Source organism: Euprymna scolopes, chromosome 9, assembly GCF_053919585.1.
Source record: "Euprymna scolopes isolate OS-2025 chromosome 9, ASM5391958v1, whole genome shotgun sequence".
Classification (NCBI taxonomy): domain Eukaryota; kingdom Metazoa; phylum Mollusca; class Cephalopoda; order Sepiida; family Sepiolidae; genus Euprymna; species Euprymna scolopes.
Window position 1 is genome coordinate 136,822,087 of NC_136490.1, and position 15,170 is coordinate 136,837,256.

Genomic DNA, 15,170 nt, shown 5'->3' on the forward strand with positions numbered 1-15,170 from the left:
AGTCGGTTTCTATTTAACCCATAGTTGGGACCCTAACAGGTACTACCACTCCGGGTCAGAGTGGACCTAGGATCAATGGCAATTAAAGGGTGGCTCCACATTCTCCAAAGCCCGCAAGCTGGGGCCTCACCACTGGATATAGTTTAAGGTCATATCTAGGATCGTGAGATTTGGGAAAATCTTTGTAATCCGTTTTCAGCCAGAAATTTGGCTTTTACACAATTTGACGATTAAGAACTCTACCAAACTCCTCCGACAATTTTGGGTCTAAACACTTGAAATTTTAGATAGATCCATGTCCAAGAAACCTCTAACTTAATAACTTAATTAGAGCCCAAAACAATAAATATAAAGGGGTCATAATAGGGATCAAAGTTTAAAAAATTGACCGCTTTTTTTTTTTGCTCAACATACACCTCCAAACACCTGGGCAACGCCGGGCTGAAATGCTAGTAATTAATATATTCCCACAACTTGTAATTTAGAAACTTTTTTGATTATGATTGGGGGGGGGGGGAAACAAAACAAAACAAAAAAGTCAACCTCAAAACAACAGCACCATAAAGGGAAATAACTTATTTTAATTAAATATAAAGAGTTGTGGACCTTAAAACTAAAATTTTATTTCTTTTCCTGTACAAATTAAAAAAAAAAACATCAGGTGGGTAAAGCTAGTTGCCTTATATATGAAGTCAAATAATAATATGCTATAAGATTTATAAAATATATCAATGCTTTAATCAAGATACTGAAAATTTGAAAGTATTTCAGACTAGCAGGACCCGTGAAAATTCCACAGAATGAGAAATATATTTAATCAATAAATGTTTTGATAAAGCTGATATTTTTCTGGATAGTGCAGAAAATTATTTTTCATTGGACAGAAAATAAAAAAAACCCACAAAAAAAACAAAAAAAAACAAATAACATGAAGCAAATATGAGTTTAACATTTCTATGAAAAAAGTGTCCGTTGTATTTTAAATTTACAACTGACCCAAATGAGCTAAATTGCTAATAAATACTCAGAAAATAATAGTGCTGCATATTCAATTTCAATACAAAGTTCATGTTTAATATAATTAAAATCACATTGTAAGAGGCGATCTTTTATTTACTCCTTCAGTCCAGTACTTCTTATCGGACTGTTCCCCTATCTTCCCGTTTCTTTTTGATGTTCCCTTTTTTTTATGTAATGTCTTGCTGACTTTCTTCGATGAAGAACCGCTGTATGTCAAAATTACGAGTTTCTTTCTCACACCAGTACAACAATAATCATATTATGATATTCGAAAACAAAGCTTTGTCAAAAGGAGGTCATTCTCATATTCTTGTCCAGGGTTGCCAGATTGGCCTTTTTTTATGCAGTTTGACCATAAATTTTATTTATATTTTCAAAGTGTAATGTATAGACTAAAGGAACAAGCAAAATCTAATTTATAAAACTCGCTATGTCTGTCTGTCTCCATATTTTCAAACTATCTCTTCTGAGACTAAAAGTCACAGAGCAGCACTAGGGGCCTCAAATGATAGAATTTTTTATGGACTGTTCTTTTATGGATAGTTAGCTGGTTAAAATAGCTTTTAAGGAGGTCAAAAAAGGTGTCAAAATTAAAAAAAAATCATTACACATTTTGTACATTCATCTTGGTTTATTTTTAATCAGTTCATATGAGTGTCATGTTGGTAAAGTGGTAAGCTTTGAATGCTACAGTTTTGCTTTTGGTTTCGATTCTAGCTGATGGCACCCAAAAACCTTTTTACTTTTGAAATTACAACGAAATCTGGACAAATTAAAATATATTTAAGCATTATTTTACGACCGAGCAAAGCCGCCCCGCCTCACTAGTATCATATAGATTGTTAATAAAGATATTTCAGATTGATTAAAAATGTTTAAGAATAGAAAGAAAGAGCAATAGAATGATAGCGGTCATAGTTTACGTAAGAAATGGTAAACTTTTTAAAGAAAGATTCTCTTGCAGTGACTCCAGTGATAACAATGATACAGTCAGTTTTGCCAAATTCATGACATCAAAGATAAAAAAAAAATTCATAGAGCAGTTATTGGCACCGTTTACCATTTTAGGATTTTTTCAAGTTAAAGGATATTGGGTGATGAATATTGTATGGATCTCGTTTATCTAATAGCAACAAAGTGGTCAACGACATGGACCAAAATCCAGTTCGTTCTACAGAAACACGTTCATCAAACTCACTCCTGACTGTGTCTAACCTCCCAAAATAAAGGTAAATAAAATAACCAAATAGAAATAAGGGGTTGCGGGGAGAGGGAAGGAAAAACTGAGGAAAAACAAAGAATTAAACTTACTTGTAGGAAGGCGGGTACGCATGAAGCACTCTGTCCGTGTCTTAAATATTTATCATCTCTGTAGACTGCAAGATGAAAGAAAAACGAAGGTTACAAATGTGAACAGATTAAAATGAACAAACACGTAAGGTTCCTGTTTAGTTGGATAATCTACAAGTTCTGGAAGAAATTAGATTTTTAACAAATGATAGAAAAAACGTATTTGATATTCAAAGTGAAAAAATTCTACACCAAGGTGTTGGCTCATGACAAATTTGAGACAGGTGTTTTGTTTATGATATCACTAGAAGACTGCCACACAGGGCTAACGGGGTCCTCCTTACCGGTTTGTTTTTTTCAACAAAGTCCCCCAGTAACCCTCCAGAATATCAGGGAGAGGCTAACAAGTGCGACACCTTGCCCAAGGGTGACCTGGAACTGTGCTACACAGGGGCGTTCATCTTTTTGAGGTAGTATACATACACACTTTCAACATTAAATACAAAGGAGTCATCACTTATCAAGGCCCAGATGCCGCTCGAGGATAAAGGCTAATGAGTGTACAGTAGTCAATGGGGAAATGTAATTGTTAGTGGAAATTTGGCAAATTGGATTACTTAAGGGAATGGTTCATAAAAACTTGTTTCTATTGGACTTGAACACGACCATATTGTAGTCAGTTGGAAAGCAGGAAAACAGAACAAAGTTCCACAGATTTGCAATTCTAAGAAAGAAGCTTTGTTCATGAAATATACGTTCAGGTTTAGGCACATATAAAGAATGGGAGAAATTATCGATAGTGGTTTCACCTAGACGAGTGTTTTTTTTTCTATGAAAGTCAGGCCAGGGGGGGGGACTATAGATTGGAGCTCAGACGAGCACTTACCATGAAAATAAGCATAAAGCAGAGACAGGCTCACAACGAACAACCAATTAGCTTCCATATTTAACATTCATAAGTTTCAAGAGGAAATACATGTTTGTTTCTGTTTGAACAGAATTCGTTTGTTGTAATTTAATTGAGACTTTTAAATGAACGCCAACGTTTTTTTTTTTTTTTTTTTTTTTGTAAAGGTGTGAGATGATTAAGAAGTGATGAAGGGAAAATATTAACACCTTATACAGGTAAACAAGTAGAGGAAAATTATTATGAGGGAGAGAAGGGGGGGGATGATGATGATGATGATGATGATACCCCCCCTGTCAAAAAAGAAAGAAAAAAAAACTACATATTTAACAGCAAAAATATTTTAAATACATTTTGGCGCTTTAAGAATACACGGAGACAAATATGGAGGTGCACACAATCGAAAAATTAAGCTAATAACTACATTTTATTATTCATTAGAATATTAGAAGAAAAGGAATGGCGATCTTCAAGGGTGGACTGACTAAAATTTAATGGGTCATTTAATGCCCACTCCAGTAATTTTTGGAAAAAGGTTTTATGCTTCACGTTCTTTATATCTTTAAAAAAATTTAATAAAATCAATGTTTGGTGCATTTTTAATCAGGAAGCCAGTATCTTCAGACAGCCTGATCTAGTAGCACCAGATACCTTAACAGGTATTCCCATTCTGAGCCAAAGTAAACATTGAGAAATGATAACTACGGGGCAATTCTATATTCCCCACATCCCCCAAATGGGGCCTCATCACTGGATGTCGTAAGGTTATACCCAGAACCTATTATTTAGCTTATTTGTACTACTATTCTCTACTAGAGTGCTATTCTCACAACATTTCGGCTGCTGTAACCTCTGACCTCCAGGTCAATCTTTTGGTACTATGGAATCTTTTGTCAAACTTTGGAATCTGCACAGAATTCGGAACAGAACCCTTTAGTGTCACTCGAGCTGAATTTTTAGTTTAAATAACTTTGTATTGTTCCTAAAAAATAATAAAAAAAAAAACTCATAGTTAGGTACATTTATATTCAAGACCCTTCTTCCTTTGAAAAAAACCCCCAAAAAACAAAAAAAAACAAAAAAACATAGCACAGTACATCCCTTTATGTCCATCTTCAAAATCTCCAAATTCTGTCAAATAGTTTTTCTTCCTATAATTATTCATCATTCTTAAGATAGAACTAATGTTATCTATAAGTTTAAATGCCATTTGCCAGAGTAACTACCATAATTCTGAAACTGCAAGTCAAGATGGTTTTACGACTACTACCCTATCCCACCTCATCATGCGTCTTGTAATTTCGAGTGCAGTTTAACAAAAACACATAACGATAAATGATTTTACGACTACTACCCTATCACACCTCATCATGCATATTGTAGTTTTGAGTGCAATTTACCATAAAAAACATAACGATAAATCTTAGTAACACAAAAACAATACACTTGGAAACAAATCTAAAAAACTTACAAATACTCTACATAAAACCCAACAACATAGAATTGATATTGCCTATCAAACCAGTAATACTATCTCAAAATGTTTGTTGTAATATCGCCCTTATCCGTGTGACTCCAGAATTCAGCGTGCTAATGGTCTTCCAAACACTGGCGCCACACTGTCTGCAAATGCTAAGCCAGCTTAGCTAATGAAACTCCTCTTCAACTTTTCCAGCCTATCCATTCATTTGCTCCCTCATTTGATAACCATTCAACGCCGAATCGAAAACGTTTGTGACACTTATGGAAATTACATTAATTTGTTTTTTTCTAATTTTCACACAAGAAAAATTGAAAAAAATAAGGTATAATGAAAAAGAGGCTCCTTTTAACAAGATTTGTTTACATGAAAAAATGCTGCCTAAAATGGATGTTTTTAAGGAAAATAAAACTCTGCAAATATTCCAAGAAAAATTTTATAAATCTACATATAGTTTACCTTCCTCACTATTCCTTACTTGAGGAGAGCAAAGAGCGTTTTAGAAACATCCATTTCCCGTGACTCATCCTGTATATATGTCTTGATGAAGTGAATTAAACGTGCCTCCAGATATCAACCTGGAAATTTCTAGGTCTCGGCGTGTTACATACAACACCTAGCCTTCTCAAATGGTCACCATCTGGTACTGGCCAGGCTTATCATTGCTTAACTCCAATGATCTAGCAAGAACTGGTGTATCAACATGATTACGCTGTATATATATATATACCGACAGAAGAGAAACTCCAATATAAATCCTGAGGTCTACTGCTTGCTCTATCCTTTGGCAGCCATTACACTGACAAAGGTTAGCAGTTGTACCAAAAAGTGTGGTTGGTTCTGCACAAAGCCCTCACCACTATAAACAATTTTTTTTTTTTTTTCTAAGTAACTTACCAGTATCAAAACAAGCTTAAACCTTATGACTTTAGAGGAATATTACATTTGGACAGTATAGAAAGATGTATGCAAAACAGGAGACTCAGTTGAGTTGGTCACAAGAATGGGTTAGATGTAGACGAGTCACTTGACAGGGGAAAGCCAAGAAAAACAGGAAAGGAAGTAATACGGATGGCATAAGCATGTTGACACACCGGTTCTTGCTAGATCACTGAAGTTAAGTCACACCGAGCCTGATTACTATCATATAGGTGACCATTTGGGAATACCAGGTGCTGTATGTAGGAGGACGTTGACACCTTGCAAAAGCTGAAAAAAAAAACAAAAAAAACCTAACAATGCCATCTTCCCTGACTGGGATATACATACAACTGGAACTGCTTATGAATTTCCTACTCTCATGAAACTTTCTCCTTTGGAGGAAGCTGGTTCAACCCAAATATGGTGTGCTGCTTAGGTTCAGATATTTGAGAGAAAGAGGGATAAGTAAAAACGTGTCCAGGGTCAGTTTGGCATCAATTTCCAAAAGCTGTCCAACACATGCCAACGTGTTAAATGAAATATAAATTGATGTTACAATATTTTTGTGTTATAATGGGGTATGATCCCGCATAGTCGGGAGATTCTATTTATAAATGATGCTGCTCGGAACTGACGAATCGAATTAATTCACGTTCTGCTACCAACTAATCAGAAACCAGAAGTGCTCCATAAATATTAAACCTTTCTGTAGCAATTTCGCATATGTTTTCTCCGTCTCAACACGGTAAGAATCTTTTGCTGTGTGAATTCCAACTACTGTTCTATCTACTGCAAACCAGTCACCTCTCAAGACTTGTGTAGAACAAGGAACCATCGGAAACTGTTCTGAAACTAAACATGACATAAAATTTCAATTCTAGAAGTGTATTTGATAAAAAAATTAAAAATGTCAACTATGAAAATCATTAGAAGAAAAAAAAAACGCTAAGGAATGTTTCTTTGAGAAGCACAGATGGAAATCATTTGATAAGAGTTGTAGCAATAAGGGTGTTATAGAGGAATTTTTCTGGTGAAAAATTTAAAGACTGACAAGTAGAGTTGGGAAGCAATTGTAAATAATAAAAATACTACATACTCCTATATTATATTTCTCTTAATCTATCCGTTTCACTTTCTCGGAAACTACTTAATCAGGTTAAAATTTTGTATGGACTTATAAGATGCAACATTTTGGTATCCATTTGATGCACAGTTTAAGATTAGTATTTAATTAAAAAAAAAAAAAAAAGAAAAAAAGAGCACAAATTTAACTATATTCAACCATTAAGTTCGCATAAAGAACTCATTCTAAGTCAACAGGCTTTAACTTTTGCTAGTTTTGAACAGACTAAAAAGTCTAGAAATATATATTATATAAATCTCACTTTTCTGTCTGTATGCACATCTGTCTAAAACTTGACAGAAGCGACGCATTTTCACAGGATTGGTATAGTTTGGAAGCTCGACCCTTAGGACGACAGATATCGAAAAATAGGCTAAAAACATTAATTCCTTCACCCTCAACTGGGCACTTTTCCACAAGAAGGGGATTGCTTTTTTCGTCGATATTTTCAAAAGTCATCCCTGCTTTTCGATTGACTAGCCATAATTTAACCCTTCGCTACTTCTGGTTTGGTGATGGATGCAACGGCAAAGACGTCACTTATTTTCACATTCTTTTCCTCCTTCATGGTATGGGTTCGAGCGTACCTGCCTACTACTTATTTTTTTTTTGTTTCGACACACCTCCAAACACTCGGGCAACGCTGACCACCCAGGCTAGTGTGTATATATATCTATATACAGATATCCCCAAAACCTCTAGCCTTGAAGGGGAGACTAAAACTTGCTGCTATAGTTTTAAATGATCAGAAATAACACCAAGGGGAGACTTTGTTCCAAATATTTCTCATGTTATATCTTCCCTCTTTGGTTTTCATACATAAAGTAAATTTCACAGTGTATAAGGATTATTTGATACTGGAGATATTCATAATCGTACCCTATTTTCAAAAGAGGGGAGATAAATATTCGGAATCAAGTCTCCCCTTGCTGTTATTCCAGATCACTTAAAACCATAGCAAATTTTAGTCTCCTCTCCATCAAGGCCAGAGGTGTTGGGAAAATATCAGATATTTTGTAATTCATATGCAAAACTAAAAAAACAAATGAATTTGATTAAAACATTTTATGGCTGTAAAAAAGTGCTAAAATAGGCTCTGAATAATGGATGATCCCTACTTAATGTGCGACATTATGTCACATAGTCCACTACACAATTAAGGCCATTAGCTTTCCAACGAGCCTTCATTCATAAAATTCTGATCAATAGTTGCTGAGAATTGAAACTTATAAAATTGACAAAAAAGGTGGTGTGTGTGTGTATGAGACACACAAACACATACTTGTAGTTAAATTGAATATTAAAATGCTCATATCTTTGGTTCTATGAAACAAAACTATGTGAAAATTTGTAGGCTTTTTAGAAGATTATAGTACTATTCTATGGTTAAATTTTATGACAATTAATAAAAAAGAACCTATATTTTTAAACCAATAAAATATGCCCAAATTAGCCTACATTTGTATATACAGTGTCCTGGCAAGCCAGCTTTAATTTTGCTGCTTTGGGATGAATTTTGCTGAAGGTCTTTCTTTTTTTTTTTTTGCTTGGTTGTCTCCCCTGGGGCCTTGCGAGGCCACTAATATATACACACACAAGTATCTATATCATGAGATCCAATCCATTTACTTTTAAAGAATGTCAGAAAAATTTCTTTAAATAACTGTTTCTAACATTAATATCAGACAAACAGTTTATAATTTTTTTATTTGTTATTGTACAATTAAAAATTTTTTTTTAACTTGTGTCCTGGCACAAATTGAAGACATCCTTGAGATTATATATATATATATACATATGTCATCCACATACAGTACTGTTTCGCCGTTTCACAGCTCATCAGTGCAACTTAACAGGCAACTACCTAAAGCCAGGCGATATCTATATATATGTATATATATATTTTAGATTTGTCCTTACATAAGCAGTAGTTTGTTGCTACACAGTCATGAGCATGTTTCGGTCTACTAGTATTTGCTAACGAGACCTCATCAGGCAACAACCCTCATTTTCGAAAATGGAATTCTAAATGAAGAGCGAAAATTAATCCTCAGCAAAAGAAGGCGTTTTCTTTTAACAGGTCATAAGGGTGAAGATTCAGCTTTGCGGAGAACAGGGTTGAATTGGGTGAGAATTTGTTAGTTTATTTATTCTCATATTTGTTTACTTATTTATCAGTGTCTTTATTCATTTTTGTGTAGGTGTTAGGATTTGTGGGTTGAATGGATTGGGTTCCAAATCTAGATCTATACAGATGTTATCTCCAACAAGCGAGAGGTTCCTTTGTCAGTATTGAGCACTCTTGTATAAACCTCGTTATATTTCACTGGTTACCCTACCTTTGGAAAATAGCAACCTCAAATTATATATATATATATATATATACACACACACACTACATACTGGACAAGCTTTTGCTTCACATTTAAAATCAGGTGAGAAAGAGCATCCACGTAGCATACTGTTATTTAACTTCCTCCCATGGTGAGAAGATATGATACAAGGGTCGGAAAGTGGAATTGAAAAGCCAGCATCCCAAAGGAGGATTTGTCTTATTTGGTGAAATGAACTTCACATACATAGTTGTCTCTTCAGAAATAAATCTGCTAGAGTATTTCCTTTTTGTAGCTCTCCTCATATGACATTTGAAATAAGCAAAATATTTCAAGTTATATTTTGTATATTATCGATCCCTTCCCTCTCTCCTAACCCTAACTATTACTAAACTTATTAAAAAAAATAAAAAAACTATTCTCACTGCTTTCAAGTTCTATATTTTCTTTCTCATAAGTCCTCTCTTCTCCAAGCCACTTTTGTCCATCTTAATCCATCATCCAGCGCGGCCGTTTGTAAATCTTGTCGGTAGCTGAATACTTGATGCTTCGCGAAGGCTATGAAGGATATTTTTTTTATTGTGACACCATCACTAGACGGGGTGCCTACCACGTATTAAGAGTCTCATCTACCCTCAAGAGAAGGATAAACTGCATCAGTTTCTCAACCTGGTGTTTTACCTTGCGGTATATACAGCCCCTCGCCTTCCCATATGGTCACACATCTGGTACTGGCCAGGCTCAACATTGCTTAACTTCGATGATCTGGTCAGAACCGGTGTGTCAATGTGATTGCGCCGTATAAAAACGGCACTAACACATGACACACATCTCCCTCATATAGTTTGTTTTTGGGAAGAAAAAAATGTCATAAAAGAAATCTTGTTTGCAAAAGATAGGCTCCCTTTACTGGGCTAGAAATACCTGCCAGTATCCTATACCCTAATTTGGAGCATTATTGCCATGTCTTAATAGTTTTCATAAAAAGACGATTTTAGTCAAAATTGTTTTTTTTCACAAGCTAAGGAAAGTTAAACCAAATCAAGTAGTAATCCTAATTTTTTTTTTTTTTATTGTTTTTTATTTTTTGCAAATCAAAAAGAATTTGGAAGTGATGTGGATTCTAAAGAGGTTCTCAAATTTTTAAATTGTTGCAAAATAATTCATTGTATCTTTTGTTCAATTATTCTTTAATTTTTATTTTACTAATGAGCCATCACTTATCCTCGAATGGATTTTGGCCTTCATAAGAGTTAAAAAAAATGGATGAAATGAACAAAATTTGATTATTTATGAGAACGGTTTATGAAAAGTATTTGTCGACCTTGAATTTGAAGACAACCATGTAGTCTGCAGGGAAGCAGTCACGTAATGTGTTCTTGGTAAGAAACTCATGGAAAAAGAAAAAAGTTCCTTTCCATGGTAGTAATAAGACAAGTCATTGTTATGAATGTCTTACAAGGAGGAAGCAGAGATTAGAGCTCAGTCAAGCACCTTCCATCTAAACTAAATTGAAAGCATGTTAGGTGTATTAAGTGGCTACATTGCTGCAAGATTCTAAAAATAATTTTTTCGTTACCACAGAACTTATTCAAAGGCGCTGAGAAAAATACTCATCTCTGGAGAAATCAAACTTTTTACTTGCTTCTTTGGAGTTTGCAGACACTATAAAAAAAAAAATTTCCTACTTTTGGATGCGAAAAGAAAATACAAAGAAAGTGTTGCAAACGAAATTTAAAAAAGCCCACAGCAATGTGGTTTTATTATTTCTAAACAGACCACACACACAACACAAAAAACTCACAGCAGCAAAGATCGGCAGCTTAAAGGTATCAGAGTTTGTATCATCCAACACGGTTTACTCCCTGCTGCTTTGAATTCTACAAAAGGAATTATTTTCCTAATAGAAATATGAAGTTAATAGCTGGCCACCCAGTGTTGCCCAGTCGTGCAATACGCTTAAACAGGATATTTTAATTTATGCAAATTGCGTATGTATTATAAAATCAATCCTCTATTGATTATTAGATGTTATGAGGAATAATTTGCCCGGTTGCAAAAATAAATAAAAGATAATGTCGTTCATCAAATCTATGTTTAGGTGTGACGATCTTGAGTGTTTCTCCTCTTCTAGATAAGATTTTTTTTTTTTTTTTTTTAATTTTTTTTTTTACAAACCAACCAGTGTAACGTAAAATATTCCCCTGTAAAAATTGTTCCTTTCACCTACAAGAGAAGAAAGATTACTTTTAAGATCGGATTTTTTTCATTTTTGATATGCATCAGAGGAATTTTTGCACAAAACCTATCTAAGAACACTGCCAGACAAAAAAAAAAAGGCTGTTTTCGGAACCTATAAGGAATGAACGCACACACACATGAAGTGACTTTTATATAATAAAAAAAAGTACTTTAGCAGCAAACATAGAATACATCTATATAATTATAAAAACTCTGAACGTCTGATCGCCTTTGCTTGCGTCTTGTCAATCAAAAACGTTGCCATGAAAACCAGCTTGTATTTAATAAAATTCACACTCCTTTCCACAGTTCAATCATATTACATTACGAATAAACTTTAGTCTTTCCCTGACTTGTATACAGTTTTAATCATGAAACTATATTTTCTTATCCTTTGATTTAGATTCTAGCCGATAGCACTCAAATAATTTTTTTTTTTAAATTTTTGAAATAATGACTATATATTGGGTACAATATAATACGAAATAATTGACTATAATAATAAATACGAAATCTGCATAAATTTTAATATATTTAAGCGTATTTTACAACCGGGCAATACCAGCCACCCCTGCTAGTACAATATAAATATTATAGGAGTCTGCACATATATACATTGCCATTCAATTCATAAGCTTGTGGACTTAAAAACAAAATAGATGTCAGAAACGAGAGAATCGCTACTTACAATTATTAACTTACCACTCCTTTCTATATTAATAGGTACTAGCAGAACCTGTGGAAATTCCACGGTAGTTGAAAATTTTTAAACAAATAAGATGAATAAAAAATAAAATAAATTCTTTTTAACCTTTTAAAGCTAAAAAGAACAGATTTAAAAAAATTTAGATGTTTTTCAATAAAAAAATCAACACGCAACACTTTATGAATATTTTTTTTTTATACAAGTTATAAAGGAACAGATGTCAATTCACTTGCACATTTTTTTTTTAATTTTAAAGAAAAACGATAATAAAAAACATGACATGAATCTTCAACATGACTTTAAATGGTTTTAATGATTTTTAACCCTTAAAGAGCGACTATAAAGGGAGGTAATACGTTTCTCATTAATTAAAGTTTGCGATGTTTTTTTTTTTGTGACACTAGACCTATGGCCAAGTAAATCAATATTTAGATAATAGTTACACTGATCTCTATGCATATGCTATTAAATCTAGAAGTTAATTAATCCCTTTCTACCTCATCGGTCGGCACCTATACCTACCTTCAAAGTGAGAGAGGCTGTGGCTGCTATGTCATCACTACAAACATTTTACAACTGACGATCTCTTTAACCCTTATCCTCAATTGGTTTCCAGGCCTTGATAAGTGGTACCCCACAAGTAAGAAAAAAATCCAACTAGACGTATATATGGTTAAATAATCAATTGTTAACTATTCTGTACTTTCAATTAACAATTTTCGTAGTTAAGTTCGTCAAACTGACGTCCAAACTCATGACTCCAAAATTCACTCTTCTCTAAAAATGGTTTTTATTCAAGCTGATAGCATCTCCTTTGCATATGAAGTAACGAGAACGCTTCAGCTGCTACATCACTACCACGACTACCTGTGGGGTATATGGTTAGAAAAGAAGAAAAAAAAAAAGAAAAAAAAAAAGAAAAAAAAAAAAAAAGAAACGTACCGGGCGTATCTGCATTGCTCTTTGGGAAAGAAGGAAAGGATGGCCAGCGCATTTGTATACGCGAAGGGCATCTTGGGAAGGCAGAGCATGATGGGAGAAGCTATTTTTTTCCCCTGTCTCTTTTTTTTTCTAGATAGGAGGATATAAAAGCAGGGAAAACTTCCCTGGGGGAGCAGAGAGAAAAGAGTCGTGAACATCTTCTCTTGAAAAGAATTTTGTATTGCTGACGTTTGGATTGTACGGTGTGACATTGGTGGCGAGAGGTTAGGTGTGGTCGATTGGAAAAGAAGAGGGCAGAAACGTGCTGTTATCGAGAGAGTAACTCACTCCTTCACGAACCCCAGAACCGAATCCTGATTATAACCCTAGACTACCTTTACAAGAAGGCAAATCAATCAACTACTTAAGTATCAGGAAGACAAACGTTTTTGTCGATTGTTATTGTTAAAAGAGCTGGGATTATGTAGAGAATCGTACATCAAGAATAACTGATCTGCACAAAGGTCGCAGCTACCAGTTAATAAAAGATTGCAAGCTTTTACCCCCGGAACCGAGAACAGCAAAATATTTCTTGGGGTTCAAGAACGCTTCCTCCTCATCCTATACTACGGAATTAATAGAAATAAAAACAATGTAGAAATAAAAAGACAAATTTTTTAGCAGCTGGTTTCTAAAATCTTAGGGAAAAATTTGTACATTGCATCGACTCTTCTTTTAAATGTGTTCATGCATCAAATCCATATAATAAAACTAATGAATATTTATGGTTGTACGTACGTTATCACCTTTCACCCTTTTTGAAACGATAGGATCACCTGATCACCAAAGATGTAATTAAAAAAAGATAAAAAAAAAAAAAACATTGTTTAAATTTCATCCGATGTTGCTAGTTGTATCGAATTTGAAACTAACATCCACTTTCTTAACTTTTTGGTTAGGATCAAATAAATATCTTCTACCCAAAACATGATATACAAATATTGTGGGCGTCTGAATTTGTGGCAGACGTCAATGAAATGGAAAACTGCTATCTTTACATCATCAACGCTCTGATCCACATCTTGCATCAATTGAAATGGATGGGTCTCGTCGAGGAGAAGCCCCATGTTTTGACAAGCTTCTGGGTTTCTCCTTTACTTCTGATCTGAAATGGAACACGTACATCAAGTCTGTTGCCAAGGTCGCTGGAAAGATGGTGGGATCCTTCTACCACTCCAGAAGATATCTCACTACTGATGCAATTCTCTATCTATATAAAAGCCAAGTACGTCCAAGGATGGAATACTGTTGCCATATCTGGGCAGGAGCTGCTAAAAACAGCCTATCCTGCCTTGACAGAGTACAAAATAGACTTCGTGGCTTAGTGGGGGGGGATGCCCTTTTCTCTACCCTGCAACCTCTCTCCCACAGAAGAGACGTTGCAAGCCTATCCTTGTTTTATCGTTATTTCCATGGCAGGTGCTCGTCTGAACTCCAATCTCTGGTCCCCCCTCACCAATCTTTTACAAAAAACACACGTCTAGCTGAATCCACTGTGAAAAATTTCCCCCACTCTTTATCTGTGCCTAAATCAAAACGTAGATTCCATGAACAAAGCTTCTTTCTTAGAACTGCACGCCTGTGGAACTGTTCCGTCTGCCTGCTTCCCACCTGACTACAACCTGGATGTCTTCAAGTCCAACGTCAACAAATTCCTAATGAACCGCCCCCTTAAGTAAACACTTCATTAAATCTCCACACTAACCTACTGGACTTGCAATAACCCTTATCCCTGAGTGGCTTCCGGGCCTTGATAAGTGCTGACCACCGTGTAAAAAAAAAAAAAATCACACTCTTACGAGAGTATTGTAGATAGATCCCATGATCAGATATATTCTGAAACTATCAGATTGACAAGAAAGATCCTGCAGTTTTTAACTTAAATTCAGATGAACATATCTTGGCTCAAACAAAATTATTGATAAAAATAACACCAAGTCTAACGTAAATAAGTTCTTGATGAGCCGTTCCATATAAGTTATCAAATTTAACAAATTTTCATTACTAATGATTATTATATTGTCCAATTTCTACTGTACACTCTTTAACCCTTATCCTTGAGTGGCCTCTTGGCCTTGATAATGAGTTGATACCTATGAAAAAAAAAAAAAAAAGAAAAAGTCCAATGTGAACAAGTTCTAATTGAATCGTCCCCCTAAGTAATCCAA

At 34.6% G+C, this 15,170-nt stretch overlaps 1 protein-coding gene across 5 annotated transcripts in view; it reads right to left on the reverse strand.

Annotated features, from left to right (window-relative positions):
• LOC145284867 (tumor necrosis factor alpha-induced protein 8-like) overlaps positions 1 to 15,170 on the reverse strand; it is a 447,133-nt gene that overhangs the window by 175,428 nt on the left and 256,535 nt on the right. For 3 of the 5 annotated variants that reach the window (XM_080133870.1, XM_080133876.1, XM_080133874.1), the window contains exon 3: positions 2,332 to 2,396. The gene's annotated coding sequence lies outside the window, so the exon portion shown is untranslated. The remainder of the gene's footprint in view (positions 1 to 2,331; positions 2,397 to 15,170) is intronic. The other 2 variants (XM_080133871.1, XM_080133873.1) reach the window with 1 other exon arrangement.